Source organism: Ailuropoda melanoleuca, chromosome 13, assembly GCF_002007445.2.
Source record: "Ailuropoda melanoleuca isolate Jingjing chromosome 13, ASM200744v2, whole genome shotgun sequence".
Lineage (NCBI taxonomy): Eukaryota > Metazoa > Chordata > Mammalia > Carnivora > Ursidae > Ailuropoda > Ailuropoda melanoleuca.
In genome coordinates this window covers 7,995,951-8,012,940 of record NC_048230.1, presented here as the reverse complement: position 1 = coordinate 8,012,940, position 16,990 = coordinate 7,995,951, and the positions used below count along the sequence as shown (strand labels likewise).

At 49.7% G+C, this 16,990-nt stretch overlaps 1 protein-coding gene across 1 annotated transcript in view; it reads left to right on the top strand.

The window, feature by feature from the left end:
* The window catches only part of ASIC2 (acid sensing ion channel subunit 2), a 1,023,862-nt gene that overhangs the window by 471,784 nt on the left and 535,088 nt on the right, over positions 1-16,990 (top strand). The gene's annotated exons all lie outside the window — the stretch shown is intronic.

Sequence of the window (16,990 nt, the reverse complement as noted above, 5' to 3'; positions counted from 1 at the left end):
TTAGTGGGCATCAGAATATCCTGGAGGACCCCTTTTTATTTGCTTTTCTGTGTCTGACTTATTTCAGTTAGCATACCACCTCCACATCCACCCACATTGGAGGACTCCTTTCTTATGGTGGTAAAATACACATAATATAAAATTCACCCTTTCAGCCATGTTTAAGTGCACAGTTTGGTGACATTATATACATTCACATTCACATTGTATAACTATCACCATCGTCCATCTCCAGAACTTTCTCATCTTCCCCAACTGAAATTCTGCCCCCATTAAACACGAACCATTAGACATACTCTCTACAACAGACCATCCTAGAATGAGCCATGGGAACATACACTTGGCCCCGCCAAGAGGGTTTCAGAGTTGCTTGAAAGCAAGGAGAATTGAATGATCACCCGTGACTCATAGTTCATTATGGTGCAGTCCCAAATCTGGGTAGAGCAATGGCCTAACTTCCTAGGGGTGACTGTGACTGCCTATGACTTCAGTACAATCTGTTGTTTGGTTGGCCAGGAACTNTGTTGTTTGGCTGGCCAGGAACTTGCTGGTCTCTCTTTTGGGCAACATGAGAATACATTTTCTCAAAAGAAACTCTGCAAGGAAGACAAAAATAATCATTCTCTTCTGCATAGAAATCTGTACGATTTAGAACATCCTTTCATCTATTAGTCCCTGTAACTTTCCTGATAATCTTGTGAAGTAAGCAGAGCAAATAATGCCTGTCGTGTTTTGTAGTTGGGAAAAGTACATGGCTTTCCCGGAGTCATATGGATTGGCAGCAGCGAGGCTGGGGTTTAAACAGAGGGATTTAAATTCTAAGTGCAGNAATAATGCCTGTCGTGTTTTGTAGTTGGGAAAAGTACATGGCTTTCCCGGAGTCATATGGATTGGCAGCAGCAAGGCTGGGGTTTAAACAGAGGGATTTAAATTCTAAGTGCAGAGTGATTTCTACCTACTACTTTGTAGGGAAAATCTCATGTATTTGCAAATGTCAGGTTGGGAACCAGGAGCCAGGTTAGGTGTGGGATAGGCCGGTGATGGGTAGTAAGGAGGGCACGTATTGCATGGTACACTGGATGTTATACCCAAGTAATGAATCCTGGAACTTTACATCAAAAACTAGGGATATACTGTATGGTGACTAACATAATACAATAAAAAATATTATTTAAAAAAAAGAATGTATTTAATGGAGAGAATTGGAGGCTTATACAACCCTTGCTGGTTGGGAAATAGAGGTCAAGGGGCTATTGCTGTGTTTCAGAAAAAGTGGAAATGCAGAAATCACAAGAAAGCCACTACAGGTATCAGTGCCTTCAGGAAGATGCCCAAAAGCCCAGAGTAAAGACCCCATCCATTGTCTGCTGAAGGCCACGCTTAGGCCCACACAGCTGCTGCTTGAGAGCTGGATCTTCTCTTCCAGCTCAGAAATGTCCCTCCAAGGGCCTCTCCTTGGCAGAATCTCTGGGATCCCTCCTGGCAAGGGAGTCTGGGTAATGTAGTTTCCGGGCTTCCAGCCCCTGAAGGTCAAGGATCACTTGGAAAAGCAGAGATGATACTATTAACAGATAATAATGTTCAGCATGTCCGGTTATTAGCCAGAATCACAGCTGAATTGCAGAGAATAAAAATCAGTCCACTGGGTTGTTAACCCTGAATATGGATTTCGCTCTCTTGTCTCCTCCCACGTACTCTGCTGTGAATCAATGATCTTTCTCTCATGGAGACCTCTTGAGAAAACTGGGAAGAGTTCAGTGCCCCCCCCAAAGGGGAAATGGCTGAGGAAGAAGGGTGCACTCCCTACTAAGGCAGATGGCAGGTGGGCGGGGGGCAGACGGCTGAGGAGGGGCTGCTCCAGCTCCAGTAAGAGGCAGGGTTGGTGGTAGGAGCACAGACTCCCGATCGGGTTGACTCCAGTTTTCATTTCTGCTCCACTCCGTCCTGGCTTGTGACCTCCCCTTCTGTGGACGAGTTTCTTCCATTGTAAAGGGAATAATGGTACCATGGTATGTCCCTTATCAGGTTCTCGGAAGCTCCTAGCACAGTGTCTACCTGGCACATAGTACATACTCAGTAAACATGAGGTGTTACTAGAATGAGTGCAGGGAGTTGGACTGGCCAGGAACACCAAGGTGTTCATGTAGACTGACAGATCTCACTGTCCGTGGCATTTTCTCTGCCACCGAACCTTACAGCTATGGCTGGATATGGGGGTTTTAACAGAGGGCTTGGCCATCGTTGCTTTTGCTGTTATTATTTTCCTTACTCTTATTATTTTATTGTGAAAGAGCACATTATAGTCACAAGTGCTTTCCTGTCTATTATTATTATTTATAATTTTACAACAGCCCTGTAGTGTAAGGCAGTGCAGGGACTCTGGACCTTGCAGATGAGGGGAAATGCAATGAGAGCTGGGCTTGAGCCCTGAATAAGAGCTCCAGATTGGCCACAGACAGAATGCTATTTTAGACATGGTGCGTCTCCACGGATGCGCAGTAAGCCCCCCGCTGGCCGTCAACAGCAGGATTGTTCATTGGCGTCCTTGACTTGCAGTTCTGTCCCCAGACGCCACCCCCTGCACCATCCCCCTTTCCTCCATGGTTCTTCTGGCCCTGGAGTTCCTGACAAGACCCACTGTGGAGCGTATCATGGTGGCCTTCATGATACATTCAGCCACCTGTGTCTGGTTATCCCTGATCAAAGAATAAAGGAAACTTTATTCTGTATTCTGCTTCTGGAAGAAGGGCGTTGGTCTCCATGTGACCAGGGACACACTCCTCAATGTCTCTGAGCCTGGGTTTCCCCACCTTTGAATTGAATGATATGATTCACGTAAGAGGAATTGGAATATGTGACTATATGGGGGCATCTGGCTGGCTGCCTGGCACGTAGTAAGCGCAGACAGGACCTTTCCCACCCCTTCCCACTCTAGATGCTTCCCTGGGCTCCTTCTACACTCTGTCTCTCTGTCCCTGTCAGTTTTAACGCTGCCCTTCACCTCCAAGCTGCCGCCCCCAAGATCCTTCAACATGGATGCCCCTGAAAAGAACGAAGATGAAATGGAGATATTCTGGAAGCATCTGACCACTAATTCAGCCTTGACCTTTTCAAGTGGAAACCCAGGACGCAAAGTCCTAATTTCATTTTACGCTTATTGAAAGGTTAGGGTATTAACCTGGTGTCTGTTTAAGCTGGGGACACAGGGCCCAGAGTGACGGACTGCTCCTCGTGGCAGAAAGAGATGCTTCTGACCTATGACCCAGCAGGGCTCTGCGATCCTCTCGCATCTGCTTGCACACCCACCTCCTCTTCCCTGCTCTCAGGGTGCCCCATTCGCTTCATTTGAGTTCTTATCCTGGAGACCGTAAGGTTTGGAGCCAACTGGCCGGTGTTTCCATCTTAGCTCCAACTGTTACTATCTAGCTGTGTGGCCTTGGACAAAACACTTGGGTTTTGTGGGCCTCCGTTTCCCCATCTGTAAAATAAAGACACTAATAAAATCAACCACATGGAATCTCCAACTGCATTGCTGAATACATTTAACAATCCTGGTGATTGAGGGGCGCCTGTGTGGCGCAGTCGTTAAGCGTCTGCCTTTGGCTCAGGGCGTGATCCCAGTGTTGTGGGATCGAGCCCCACATTGGGCTCCTCCGCTGGAAGCCTGCTTCTTCCTCTCCCGCTGCCCCTGCTTGTGTTCCCTCTCTCGCTGGCTGTCTCTCTCTCTGTCAAATAAATAAATAAAATCTTTAAAAAAAACAAAAAACAATCCCAGTGATTGAGCACTGCCGTGGGCCAGGACGTCCACCAACACCTTCACATCCATAAGACCTACGGGGAGTTAGCGTTGTGACATCTGATATACAGGTGAGGAACCCACTGCTCAGAGAGGTTGCACACCTTGTCTGAGCACACACAGCTAAGAAGCAGCAGAGCCAGAGTGGATGCCAACACGTTTGGTCTTCCACCTGGACCACACTAACGCCCTCCAAGTTGTTTATTTACCTATTCAACGAATGCTTACCTAACGCTCAATACATGTCAGGTAGTCTTCTGGGTGCTTTCCAGATATCAACTCACTTAAGGCCTGTGACCTGATGTGGCAGGGCCTGTACCATGGTGACCCCCATCCTCGTCTGCAGACGAGCCCACTACGGGGCAGAACGTGAAGGGACTGGCTCGAGGCTTGCTAGTAAGTGCAGTCGGTATGACCGTCTCCCGAGTCTGGCTTCGGAGTCCACGCTGGCAAACGTGAGGCTCTTAGCATCAGCCTCCACTTCTCTTCCCTGCAAGGCGGAGGCTGGATCTCTTGCACCCAGAGAAGACGAGGCAGACATGAGAAACCCTGCATCAGCCTCCCCCCTGTCCGGGGTGCAGCTGGCTGGCTCCTGCTCCCTTTCCCCCAAATCCTTTCTCATCTGAAGGGGAAGGCAGAGGCTGGATCTCTTGCACCCAGAGAAGACGAGGCAGACATGAGAAACCAGGGCGACCCTCATGCCAACACAGGATAGACTCCTGCGCCGAAGTGAGTTCTGCTACAGTCGCTGCTGACAGCTGGTGCTAACCGAGGTCCCGTGGGGCTGAGACCCGCTAATGCATTTTGTCACTTTGAAGAGTGCCTCCAATTACGTGCACTGGTCAAGGGCCATGGTTTCAAACATGTAGCGGTGTACACCACTAATCTCTCTTGTAAACTCAGGTAGCGCAGGCTAGTGAAATGTCACAGCGGGAAGGGGTCCCTGAGAGCACAATCTGTGACCATCTACCCCCTTCAGCCGCTGGAATCCTGAATGCAGGCTGGGGGACACAACTTAGCCAAGCTAATGGCCCCGGGGGTGGCAGCATTCTAGGACATACCAGTTTCCCAGGGTAAAGTATTTGCAGCTTGGTTTCATTGTTATTTTCAGGGCCTTCTCCTTAGTCCCTGGAAATCTGAAAGATGAAGGCTCACGTCGATCTTTCTGTTGATTTTCACAAGTGGAGATACGTGTGTGCTGAGTGCAGACACCTTCCCAGCCACCCCGTCTCACTCCGAACCAAGGCTCTCGGAAGCCCAGGGTAATTAGAGCAGTTTGAGGTTGTGATGATGTTGGAACCAAGATAATAGCTTTAACAGCAGTGCAAGCCCCTTGAGGTGCGCTCAGAAGCTTCCGTTTTCAAACGTTTATCCTGCAAATATCCTGGTTTTAGTTTCGCCTTTTGTCTGCAGNGTTTAGCCTTTTGTCTGCAGTTTGCTGTTTTTCTTCTGAAATCATTTTCCCTCTTAAGAAAATCTGTTGAATCAGGGGCGCCTGGGTGGCAGAGCGGTTAAGCGTCTGCCTTCGGCTCAGGGCGTGATCCCGGCATTATGGGATCGAGCCCCACGTCAGGCTCCTCTGCTATGAGCCTGCTTCTTCCTCTCCCACTCCCCCTGCTTGTGTTCCCTCTCTCGCTGGCTGTCTCTATCTCTGTCTTATAAATAAATTTAAAAATCTNATCCCGGCATTATGGGATCGAGCCCCACGTCAGGCTCCTCTGCTATGAGCCTGCTTCTTCCTCTCCCACTCCCCCTGCTTGTGTTCCCTCTCTCGCTGGCTGTCTCTATCTCTGTCTTATAAATAAATAAAAAATCTTAAAAAAAAAAAAAGAAAATCTGTTGAATCATACATTCTGGGGGCAGGGGAGAAGCTTAGTAGATCTTTAAAAATAATAACGCCCAGCTTGGGTGACAAGACAAGGAAGTGTTCTCACAGACCGCGGAAACAAATGCACGCTGTCACAACCTTTACAGGAAAATCGGGCAACGCAGATCAAAAACTTTGAAATTAACTGTGTTATTAGGTGGACGATTCCCACAGCTAGAAGTGGCCGTGGAGTTCCACACACAAGGTGGATTATTGCAGTATTACTTATGATGGGAAAGCTGGGGGGAAAAATCCAAATGTTCAAGAGGAGCAAATTCAGATAAATAAATTTATGGTACATCCATATAAGGGAAAGCAATGTTTAATAATAATAAAATTTAGGGGCACCTGGGTGGCTCAGTGGGTCAAGCGTCTGTCTTCAGCTCAGGTCGCGATCTCAGGGTCCTGGGATCAAGCCCTGCATCTGGCTGCTCCCTGCTCAACGGGGAGTCTGCTTCTCCCTCCCCCCACTCATGTGCATGCTTTCTCTCTCTCTAATAAATAAAATCTTTAATAATAATAATACACAGTAACACATATATAGCTCTTACTATTTGCCAGCTTCACTTGTAATTAAAGCACGTAATGCACGCAACAACCCTATGAAGGGGATGCTAGGATTATGGCCATTTTACAAATGACAAAATTGAGGCCCTGAGAATAAAAGTGGCTTGCCCACAGTCCCACAGCCAGTAAGTGATGAAGTCAAGCTATAAGCCCACACGTTCATTTTTAAAATAACAGTAATATGAAGTTGACCATTCAAACAAAATAGATAAAAAATGAAAATCTGACTCTTCGCTCCTCCAGTCCCTCCGTTCACAGGTGCCTACTTTATGCAGTTTATGTGAACAGTTCTTCGTTCACAATCCGTACAGTTCAAAATCCTTACAGTTAACTACTGCCTCTGGAGAACGTCTAACGGCTTCAGTAAATGCATGTGTGTGGGTGTGTATATAAAAGGACTAGAAATCTGTACAACGCGTGAACACTGTATGGTAGGATTGCCAACAACACATACTTTTTCCTTTATGTTTTTCTGCATCTTTCAAATTCACTTCGGGGGCACTATGGTTTTTTTTTTTTAATCAAAAAAGGGTACAGTGGATAAACTTAAAAAGAAAAATAGTCCAAGATGGGATGTCAGGTAGCCCCTCACCTCACACAGACATTTCTTTCTGTCCCATTCCAACAAGCAATCGTTCGCCTTTATTCGGACGGCTCCGTTGGCAAGGAGCTCAGGGCTCTAGCTGTTCAGGGTTCTGTCTAAGGAAGAAGGGGGAGGCAACCTGGGGGTTATAGTTATGTGGTACAGCCCAGCTCACAGGGCAGGGAACCAGTTAAGGGGTTTGGAGCAGAAGTTCAGGGATGCTAGAACATCCATGGGGAGCTTGAGAGGGAGCAGTGCTGGCTGAAAGACACGAAGCCTCCAGAACATTCTGCCTCATTCTGTCTCATTTATTTTGCAGCCTATTAAATTGTTCAATGGGCAATAAGGAGGAAATCCTCCCCTAAAAAATTCACAGCGAGAAGAAGAATATGCCGTTTGTCAACTATGAAATCGACAAAAATGAAAACCCAGTGCTAGCGAGGACACATGGCGTGCTCCCGTAATTCTGGTGGGAATGTAAACTGGTACAATTTCGGGGAGGACAATTTGGCAATATGTTTCAAAACCTAAAGCATACAGTCCATTTAACCTAAAAATTCCATTGCTAGGAAGCTGCCTAATAAATATAATGACAGGGATATTCGTTACGGCCATTACAGCAGTGACTGTAGTAAAAAAATAAATAAATAATAGTGGTAACAGTGTCCCTCAGTCAGGGCCATAGTAAACAAATTATAGTGCCACCATATGATGGGATACTCCGGAAGCATTAAATAGCATGAGAGACACCTGCAAATGGTGTTTGGGGGGGAAGATCTGTCTTATTAGGTAATGAAAAGCAAAATACAGAACAGAGTCTTAAGTAAAGAAGACGATACACAGTTTTCCCCCAAAAGAAAATACAAAAAAACTGTTCACATAAACTGCATAAACTAGGCACCTGTGAACGGAGGGACTGGAGGAGCAAGGAGAGTCAGATTTTCATTTTGTATCTATTTTGTTTGAATGGTCAACTACATATTACTGTTATTTTAAAAATGAGAGCAGTGGTTCTCTGGGAAATTGTAGACCATTTTGTTCGTTGGTTTTCTATGTCTCTATGCTAAAGCAAAACTTGCACGCACACACGCACACACACACCTAGTAACTGTCATTTTATTTTTTGGAATAACTGAGCATACTCCCCCAGGGTTTGCTCATAGCTCCTGTCCCCGTCCAGGGGCAAGACTTCTCGGGGCCAAGCACGGTACCTTTCTGCACCAGCTCCTCCCCGGTTCTGCTTCTGGTATCTACCTGGGGGTCAATGAATGAGCCCAAATTAGGAACAGAAGAAGAGATGATGCGCTTAGTCAGGGAGCCAGTGCATGAGCGGCGTGTTGACGAGGCTAGGCTGTGCTTGGCTGCAATAACAAGTAAACCCCAAATCTTAGCAGCTTGACAATACAGACATTTATGTGTTGCTCATGACACACTCTGATGCAGGCTGTGCTCTTCTCCTGTGCCCGGTAACTCGGGGACTGAGGCCACACCCACCCGTGACTTCAAGATTGCCCTGCTGTTATCTCAGGGGACAAGGGGGAAAGTCTGCTGCATACTTGCCCACCTTGGTGTGAAAACGGCACACGTCATTTTTGTGCACGTTCTAGCACCAGCCCTGTGGCCAGCCTCACCGCAAGGGAAGCTGGGAACCATAGAGCAGCACAGGGACACTGTGCCTGGAGGCCTGGAGATGCTGACATTTTGATTTAGTCAGGGGGGAGGGTAAGAGAAGGGGCCCAGGCAGAGGCTAGAAGAGCTAGTTGGGAAAGCAGGGACTACCAGCAGTGGGAGAGGGGACTGAATGGCTTTCTCTCACCTCCCTGATTAGCTAAAGTCTGGGGTCTTGCTGTCTGTGGATTTCCTGCTCAGCTACCACACCAATTCCCAGAAATCATTCTGATGGTGAGCCAGATTCCTGGAGGCCTGTAAGCTCTGTGCGGACTTTCCAGGCACCATTTGTATGGTGTGCCCTCCAATTGCTCCTGCTGTCTGGCTTTTGATGCCTCTTGTTATATATTAAAAAAAAAACAAAAAACAAAAAACCCAAAAACCTCAGGCCATTAGGGAAAGAGCCTCGGGTAAGAGGCTAAATGGGGAGGGAGCCCAAGTGCCTGCTTCTTTTCTGATTCCAAGACAGCCATTCAAATGAGAGTGTGAGTACTTATGCATACACACGTGCCCCATGACTCCTTCCAGGGTCCCCTGTAAACGGAGGGGGCAGGTGCATGAGCTCCACGTGTCAGGTGAGGGCACCACAATCCAGCAGAGCCAAGTCCCAGGTTGTTCACAGGGAGGAGGAAGAAGCCTGTGGTCAGCTAGGAGGACTCTGGTCCTTATTAACCCTCCTTCCATGCTGTCTCCTCTTCCCCAGCCTCCCTCTCCTTCCTCCCTTCTCCTTCCTCCTTGCCTTCTCCTCCCCCACTTAGATTTTATCTTTCCTTCCCTTCTCGCTCTCCCTCTCATTTCTCCTTCATATCCTCCACAGTTAAGAGGTGAGCTCCTCTAGGGACACAGCGCTCAACAGACAGCAGTCCCTGCTTTGTGAAGCTCACCTTCCAGAAGGGACGACAGGTGATAACTCAACACAAAAATGAATCTATAAGTCCAAGCTATAATGAAGTCAGTGGAGAAGAGGGTGATACAATGGGAGAAGATTCCAGGAGAATCTGGTTTAGACTGGGGGCACAAGAAGATTTCTGGAGTGGGGAGCATTTAACCCCATGCTTAAAGGATAAGCCAGAGAAGAACCAAGTGGGGACCAGGAAGGGATCCAGATGAAAAGAAGGCTGGGCAGAGCTTCCAGCTCATGTGAAGGAATGTCCTTCTGTGCACAGATGAGAGGGGCAGACAGGGATTCTGTGGTTTGTCTTAAGGGCAATGGGAGGCTGCTGGTGTCTTTTAAGCACTGGATTGCCACGATCCAGTTTTATGCTGTAAAGAGATCAGTTTGGCAGCTAAGGGGGAGATAGGTGGGAGGGAAGACAGAGGAAAAGGCTTAGAATTCTGTCCTGGAGGTTAGGGTTGAAGGTGAGGGGTTCTGGTGGTTAGGCAGCAGGACATTTGCAAAGCGTTGCTGATGCCCCCAGCCCCACACTCCCATCACCCGGCGACCTTCCCCATTGAGGCACCCGCTGTTCCTGGGTGGTTGCCCGGGTGGAGCTAGCTAGAGAGGACGTCATATCCTTGGTGTTTGGGTCAAAGAATCAGGACTCAGGTAAGCAATAGAAAGACTGGGAAGGAAACGAGATTAGGCTGAACCAGGTTGGGGGACGGACAGACGCAGAGGAAGTAAGAAAGTTGATAATACCGGTGGGGGTCTCTGTAGCTCACCTAGATGAGGGGAACACAAAAGTCTCCCCCCCAGTTTGCGGAGAATCTTAGAGCAAAAGAGATCTGCCTTAGTTACCTGGTGAGGCCCAGGAAAGCAAACAGGGTCCTAGAGTCCCCAGCACTGCTGCGACCTGGTTCTGGGTCCCAGGGCCTCCCAGGTACTACCAATCCCGGAAGGAAGGCCCTTCCAGCCCCCTGTGAATATAAGCATCTACAAATGCTTGAATCCCTTCCAACGCCCCTGAGACTTGTGTTTGAACCCCAGGATTTGGAGCCCATTGGAAGGAGGACCGGACTGGGAATAGGAGATTCAGTTTTAAACCCAGCTTTGCCCCAAGCTGCAGAGGTGATTCCAGGAAACCGTTTGACCTCCCTGAAACTCAGTCTTACCCTCTAAAGATGGGGGCCATGAGCCTGATCTCTTTATGCAGATGGTGGAGAATTAAGAGAAGTAAACACATGGGAAAACCATGTAATTCCACACTCAAGGAGGTATTCTGTTTGGAGGGACAAAAGCGTCCATCACGCTGACCTCATTAATTACATCTTCTGTGAGTTCTAGCAGCTTCCTTTCCTTGATCTGGTTCTATTTCCTGTAATTCCACCTATCGGTTCTGCTGTGGCCCTGTGGGTGACACAGAGTAAGCCCCATCCCTCTTGCCCCAACAGCCCACATTGTACCCTCCGGACACTTGTCTCCAGGTTGAAACAGCTCAGTCCCTCTAGCAGTTCCTCTTAGGGCCCTGCATTTGACTCCCCCACTTCTGGGAACATGTTCCTCTTTATTAACGTCTTAAGAATGTAGTGTCTGGGGGATCACAGGTCAGCTCATTTGGGCCACAGTTTTGCTGACATTTCTGTAGCCAGCAGTCCAAAGCCTCCAGCTGGAGTCCAGGATGGACTCTGTGAATGAAAGTCACCCATGACTGGATGGATGGAGGGTCGCAAGGCAGGGACCAGGGACTGGTGGACGTCTCCATTGCTTCCCCCTCCTGGGAGCTGTTGGCATTGTTGTCACTGTTAACCACCACCGCGCAGAAAATGAATGAGAGTAATAGAGCCATGGCCACCTCCCAAGGGAAAGAGCAAACACTGTCGGAAGACTGTGTCGGAGTCTTCCAGGGAGCCCTGGATTCCGCTGTAGTGGCCGAGCTCTGGCCTGGAAATCAGGGTGGGAAGTGAGGGCTGGGAGGCCGGGGTTAGAGGAGCCTGGGCTCTGGTCCTAGCAGGTGGTCTCCCGGGTGAGTGTCCTCTCTCCCCTGAACCCTTGGGTTTGATGTTCCTTCCTGATATTTGCATCCCTGCACTGCCCCCCAGGAGGGCCATGCCTGGGCAGAGAGCACCCACAGAGCCTTAGAAGCTCTCCTCCACCTGCTGGGTCTTTGTTCCCACTGTGTCACGCGGCCCTTGTTGGCCTGCAGCCTAAAGTTTTTCGGGTCCTTCCAGTCACTGTGTCTTGTGATCTTAATTAGTGCTCCTCTTGGCCAGAAGCATCTTGATTTTCAGCACAATGTTCAGGGCCAAACCAGTGCTGGGGACTCAATCTAGCCCACACTGGTCAAGCCACTGGCCCAAGGAAGAGTTGTGCTGTTCTCATAACCCCTGTCTTCCCTGCTCCGCACCACTGGAGCTGCTGGGGAGGAAACAGGTTGTAGAAACTGGCGGTGAAGCTAAGAGGCACCACCGTCTAAGGACGGCATTGGATTCGAGTGTGACATAGGCAAGGTGGTCCTAGGACCCTATGTTGGAACTCTGTGTCTCGTTTAGAGGCAACTTGCCTTTCCTGGGTACATCTCCTCCTCCCTTTCCATGAGTACCCCAGGAATTATTAGCTGCAGTGGGGTGAACTCAGCCATTTGCTCATTCACTCATTCACCCACAGTATTTGCTGAGTGCCTAATACTGTGCCAGGCACCACACTACGTACTGGAGATCAAATGTGGCTAAGATAGTATCCTAGTCTCCAAGCACTTCCCAGTCTCATCTGGGGAGAAGCAGCACATACCATATTAATAATGTAATCAGCATCACAATGGAAGCGATTCCACGCTCAGGGTGGGGGCCCCTTTAAGGACTTCCTTNAAATACTGTGCCAGGCACCACACTACGTACTGGAGATCAAATGTGGCTAAGATAGTATCCTAGTCTCCAAGCATTTCCCAGTCTCATCTGGGGAGAAGCAGCACATACCATATTAATACCGTAATCAGAATCACAATGGAAGCGATTCCACCCACGCTCAGGGTGGGGGCCCCTTTAAGGACTTCCTGTGAGCTCAGGTTGGGGAGTGGGGTTTGCACAGCCTCTGCTGGGCTCCTCTCTGTATGGCAGCACCTAGCCAGAGCCTTACACCTGGAAGGACCAGAACGGAGCTGAGCGGAGAGATTTGGATGCTCTGTGCCCCCCACCCCCCCAGCTCTAAGCCTCAGTGATTCTGAGAGAAGGATGGCGCCAGCTTGCCAGATGTGGGAGCTGGGTTCTAAAAAGCATTCAATAGAAGTGAAATAAATTGGAAACTGCTGCTCCCATTGTCCTCCTGGCGTCTGGAGAGCGGTCTTTTATCCTCCCTTCTGTTGGCCAAATGAGCTCCTGCTTCCAATCTGGCCCCTGGGTCCATTGCCCAGTGGCAAATATTTCTGCCCTGGAATAGCTCATTGGCTGGAGCCGGGAAGACTAATAAAAGCGCCTGACAGCCCTTCACGGTTTTCCCTAAATATTCCTTCCTGCACGAAAAAGTTTAATAAAAATATGGATTGAAGCAGAAACTGGGAGTGGGAAATCAATGGCAGGCTCGCAGCTGCGTTATTGTAATATTTCTGCACCTGTGCTGCCTACCCAGAGGAGACGGGAGTGCAGGGAGATGGGGAGAGGAGCACCCTGGGCAAGGGGTGCTGTGCCTAAGACAGAAGTGGGTGAGTGTGATGATCTCTAGGCTGCCGGGAAGCTGTCTAAGCCCGAGGCTGGGAGGCATGAGCCAAGGAATGCTGTGTCCTAGGTTTGCTCGGGGTCTAGAATGTCCTTAGCTAGTGAGATTGATAATCTAATCTCTGTAACTGCTTTATTTTTATAGGTAAATTAATTGTTCCGCATGCAAAGGAATAGTATATGTAGTCCCTTCACCTCCAAATTATTATATTCAGCTGAAAAAAGAGCTGGTTTTCAATACATGAAATACTAAGTTAGCAGCAAAAAGCATGCTAATTACACAGGACTTTCCCTACTATTCATTAAAGTGATCCCCAAAGTGCTTCTAATTGGGCTCATTTTGCTCCCTATCTGTCCCCGTTGTTCCTGAATGTCTCGAAAGCAATTAAAAACTGCTGTATTTAAAACTTCTCTGTAATTCAGACTTCGTATAATTCAGACCAGGGATTTCACTCCCAGCCCATTTTTGCATATCACTGAGGGTTTCTAAATGGACCCTGTTTGTGCAGGGGCCACACAAAGAAAATGCTGGCATTCTCAGAGATGAGATGGCTCTTTTCTTTGGGGCCACTCCTGGGGTGGAGACCCACTCCTCTCTATGCAAACCCCAGCTCGGGCTCTTGCAGCACCATCAGGCACAGAAGGTACTGGTTGCCCGATGTGAAATGATAAATATGGATTAGATCCATGCACGCTGCAGGATCAATTATGGGAACATGCAGCTAAATCAGCCTCCAACTGCCTGAGTGTCAGAGTTTCTGCAGGAGATTATGAGTCCGCTGGGTTCCTGAGGGCTTAGAGTGTGTGTGTGTGTGTGTGTGTGTGTGTGTGTGTGTGCGTGCGTGTGTGTACATGCACCTGAGTGTATGGATGTGTATCTATATGCATGAGTATGTATGTGTGTGTCTATGTCAGTTACAGCAGCGGAGCAGATAGTGCCTAACAAGCAAGAGAAGAGAGTTCTAGGCCAGGCTCTGCTTCCAATTAGTTTGTTGGCTTTGGGAAAATCATTATTCTCCTCCCTGAGCCCATTTCCCCATCCGCGGACTGTACAGGGTTTTGCTGGGATCTTTTTCATACTGGATCCCCACCTCTAAATAGTCTGACTTCAAAGGCCTGGGGTGGGGGGGCTTGGGTCTTTCTATAAAGATCCCAGCTGAGTCTATGTGGCCTCCCTCAGACCCTCTGGCTCTCCAGGCTGTCACTGCACAAAGCAGTCTGCTCCATGCCCCTGCTCCTGACACTTCCAGCCTGCACTTGCCCTCCCACCCCCTGGGTTCTCAGAGGGTTCTCTTTCTCTGAGGACCCTTCAGGTAGGATGCCCTGTGAATTGGCCTGAGGGTTCCCGGGTTCCGCTGTGATTTCATTTTGTACCTCCCCTGTTTGCACCCCTGGGGACACCCTCCTGTTTGGCTTTGGGCATCTACCCACCTCCTGTCCATGTCCATTCCCTTCAGACACGCCCTGCTGCCTATAGGGCCAGGCTCCCTTGCAGCCTGTGGTGGAGACCATTCAGCAAATGGGTGTCCTCTTCTTCCTGGCCACACAGCTAAATGACACATGCCCAGACACCCTTGCAATCAGATGGCATCGTGACAAAGTCGTAGCCCATGGACTGTGGGCAGAATGATAGAGCCCACTTCCAGATGTGGCCCTAAAAACCGCACACGTGCCCCTCTACTCTTCCTCACAGGCTGCCTGCTGAGTGTCAAGGTCCAGGACAACTTTGGAAACCACCTAAGTTTGGCAGACCCTTTATCAGCCTGGGGAGCACTCACTCCTCTGTTGCCCTACCTTCAAAGATGCTCATTGCACTTCATATGGAGTGTGGAGTAAACTGTTGACCTGAATCACTGAGATTCGGGAGTTTGCCTTTTCTAGCAGGTAGCATTACTTAAACCAATATATAACCCATGTAGTCAGCTCAGTGTACCCCACGATGCCAGGGGAAGGATGTAGAATCCGGTCTGGCTTCTTACTGGATTTGAGCCCCCGCCCCCCCCACCGGGTGTAATGTTAAACAGGGCCACGTCTGGGTTTAGCCACGTGAGTGGCCCCATCTCTTCTCTTTTCTATGCATTCCATTTCTCTCTTGTCCATTTATCCTCCCATCTACTCTTCTGAGCGCCGGGCCGAGTCAGCCAAGACAGAGGAAGGGAGCCTGTCGGACCATGCTATGCAGAGTGCCTTTCCCAGGGGCTGCAACTTGCCCCGTGCAGGCTCCCCCGCAGTTAACGGTGCCTCTGTGTTAGGGCCGTGCTCCTTCCAAGCAATGTGTTGTCCCATGTGCCGCTGTCTTGGGGTCCTCACTGGGCTCATAAGCCAGGGGAGGGAGGACAGGGAGGCGAGGGCAGCTGCCCCCTTTCTCAGATGCCGGCTTCAAGGGAACACCCTCACAGCACCCTGACACCCCACACCCACCCCCACCACAAGCACCTTGCTAAACTCCAGGTGCACATTGACCCAGAGCTCTGGGGATGGCTGTTGTACCTGTCGCCATAGCAACCAGTCACAGTGAATGATGACAAGGGTAACTTCATTCCTGCTGGGAGGGCAGAGAACAGCATGGCACATGGAGGAGGACGGGGCTTCCGGAGGTGGAGGGGAACCATGGAGCCGGGGGAGGGCTCATGTGGGCATTTTGAAAATGGTATTTGGGCTCAGGGCCTGCAGGTTCCCTTTCTGCAACACTAGGAGGTAATGGGAAAGGGCTCAGGCCTTCCCCCAGAGCCCTGGGAAGATTCCAGGGTGCGCCCAAGAGGAAAAAACCCCGAAGAGAAAGATGCAGGGTAGAAGGCGCCGTGAAGAGAAGGGCTAGGCTTCATTCCATGGTATTTTCTGACCCCTGGTCCGGTTTATTGCTGCAGCTCCGGCTGGGAGGCAGCAGGCACGGGGCTCCTACCCTGCATGGAGGGTGGCACTCTAGTGGCCACCTTCTGTACAGCAAATACTGCCCCCCGGCTGTGTGCACCGCAGCAGCCAGAAACCAGCAGTGGCCGCATATATCAGGTGGGGATAAGAGATACGGGAAGAGAAGAATAAAGCAGGCTCAGGGAGGTAAAAATGCCTGAGCAGAGGGACAATTAGCTATCTCACATGGCGAGAACAGGGAAGGTATTTAGGAAGAGGTGATATTTGACCAGGGACCTAGAGGGAGTGGGAGCATGAGCCACGTGGCCATGCCAGGGGAGAGCAGCCCAGGCCAGGGGACCAGCCTGTGCAAAGGTCCTGAGGCAGGAGAGGCCCGTGAGCAAGGGCAGGCGGGAGTGGCAAGAGGAAATTGGAATGGTTTTTGGCAGCAGACGCAGATCCTGGATTCTGTATCTGGGTGAGTGGGGAGCCTCTGGGGGTTTCCCTCAGAAGAGAGGCAGGATCTGAGTGATGTGTGAGCGGGTCTCTCTGGCCGCTGTGCAGAAATGAGAGCATAGGGCTGCAAGGGGGGACGAGGGAAAAGCAGGAGACCAAGGCGAGACGGTGGGATGGAGCTGGGGACTGCCAGACTCTGGACGCACTTCAAAGAGGAGCCTGCTAGGAGACAAAGAAGGTGAAAGACTGGAACGCAGGATTTTGGCTTGAGAAACTGGGTAGCAGAGTAGAAAAGGGAGAGTCTGAGCTGTCTCTGGAGGAGGGGTAGGGTCTGATGACCTCACTGCTCCCCTTTATTTCCTACTAGGCTGGCTTGTGGCCCCACCTGCAGCTGTGTGCATGGAGGTGGGGATCCGGGCAAGTCTGGAGAATGGCCTTCCCCTCCACCTCTCCTTGCCTTTGGTCCCCCATACCCCCAAAGCATCTCCATCCTTCCTGAGCACAGGGTCCTCTAGTTCTGAACCTAATCCCGTGCTCACTGGGTTTTCACTCCCATTTTCAATATTTTTGTTTGTTTGTTTTTTGCAAGTTTATAGTCATGATCTTATTGACCCTG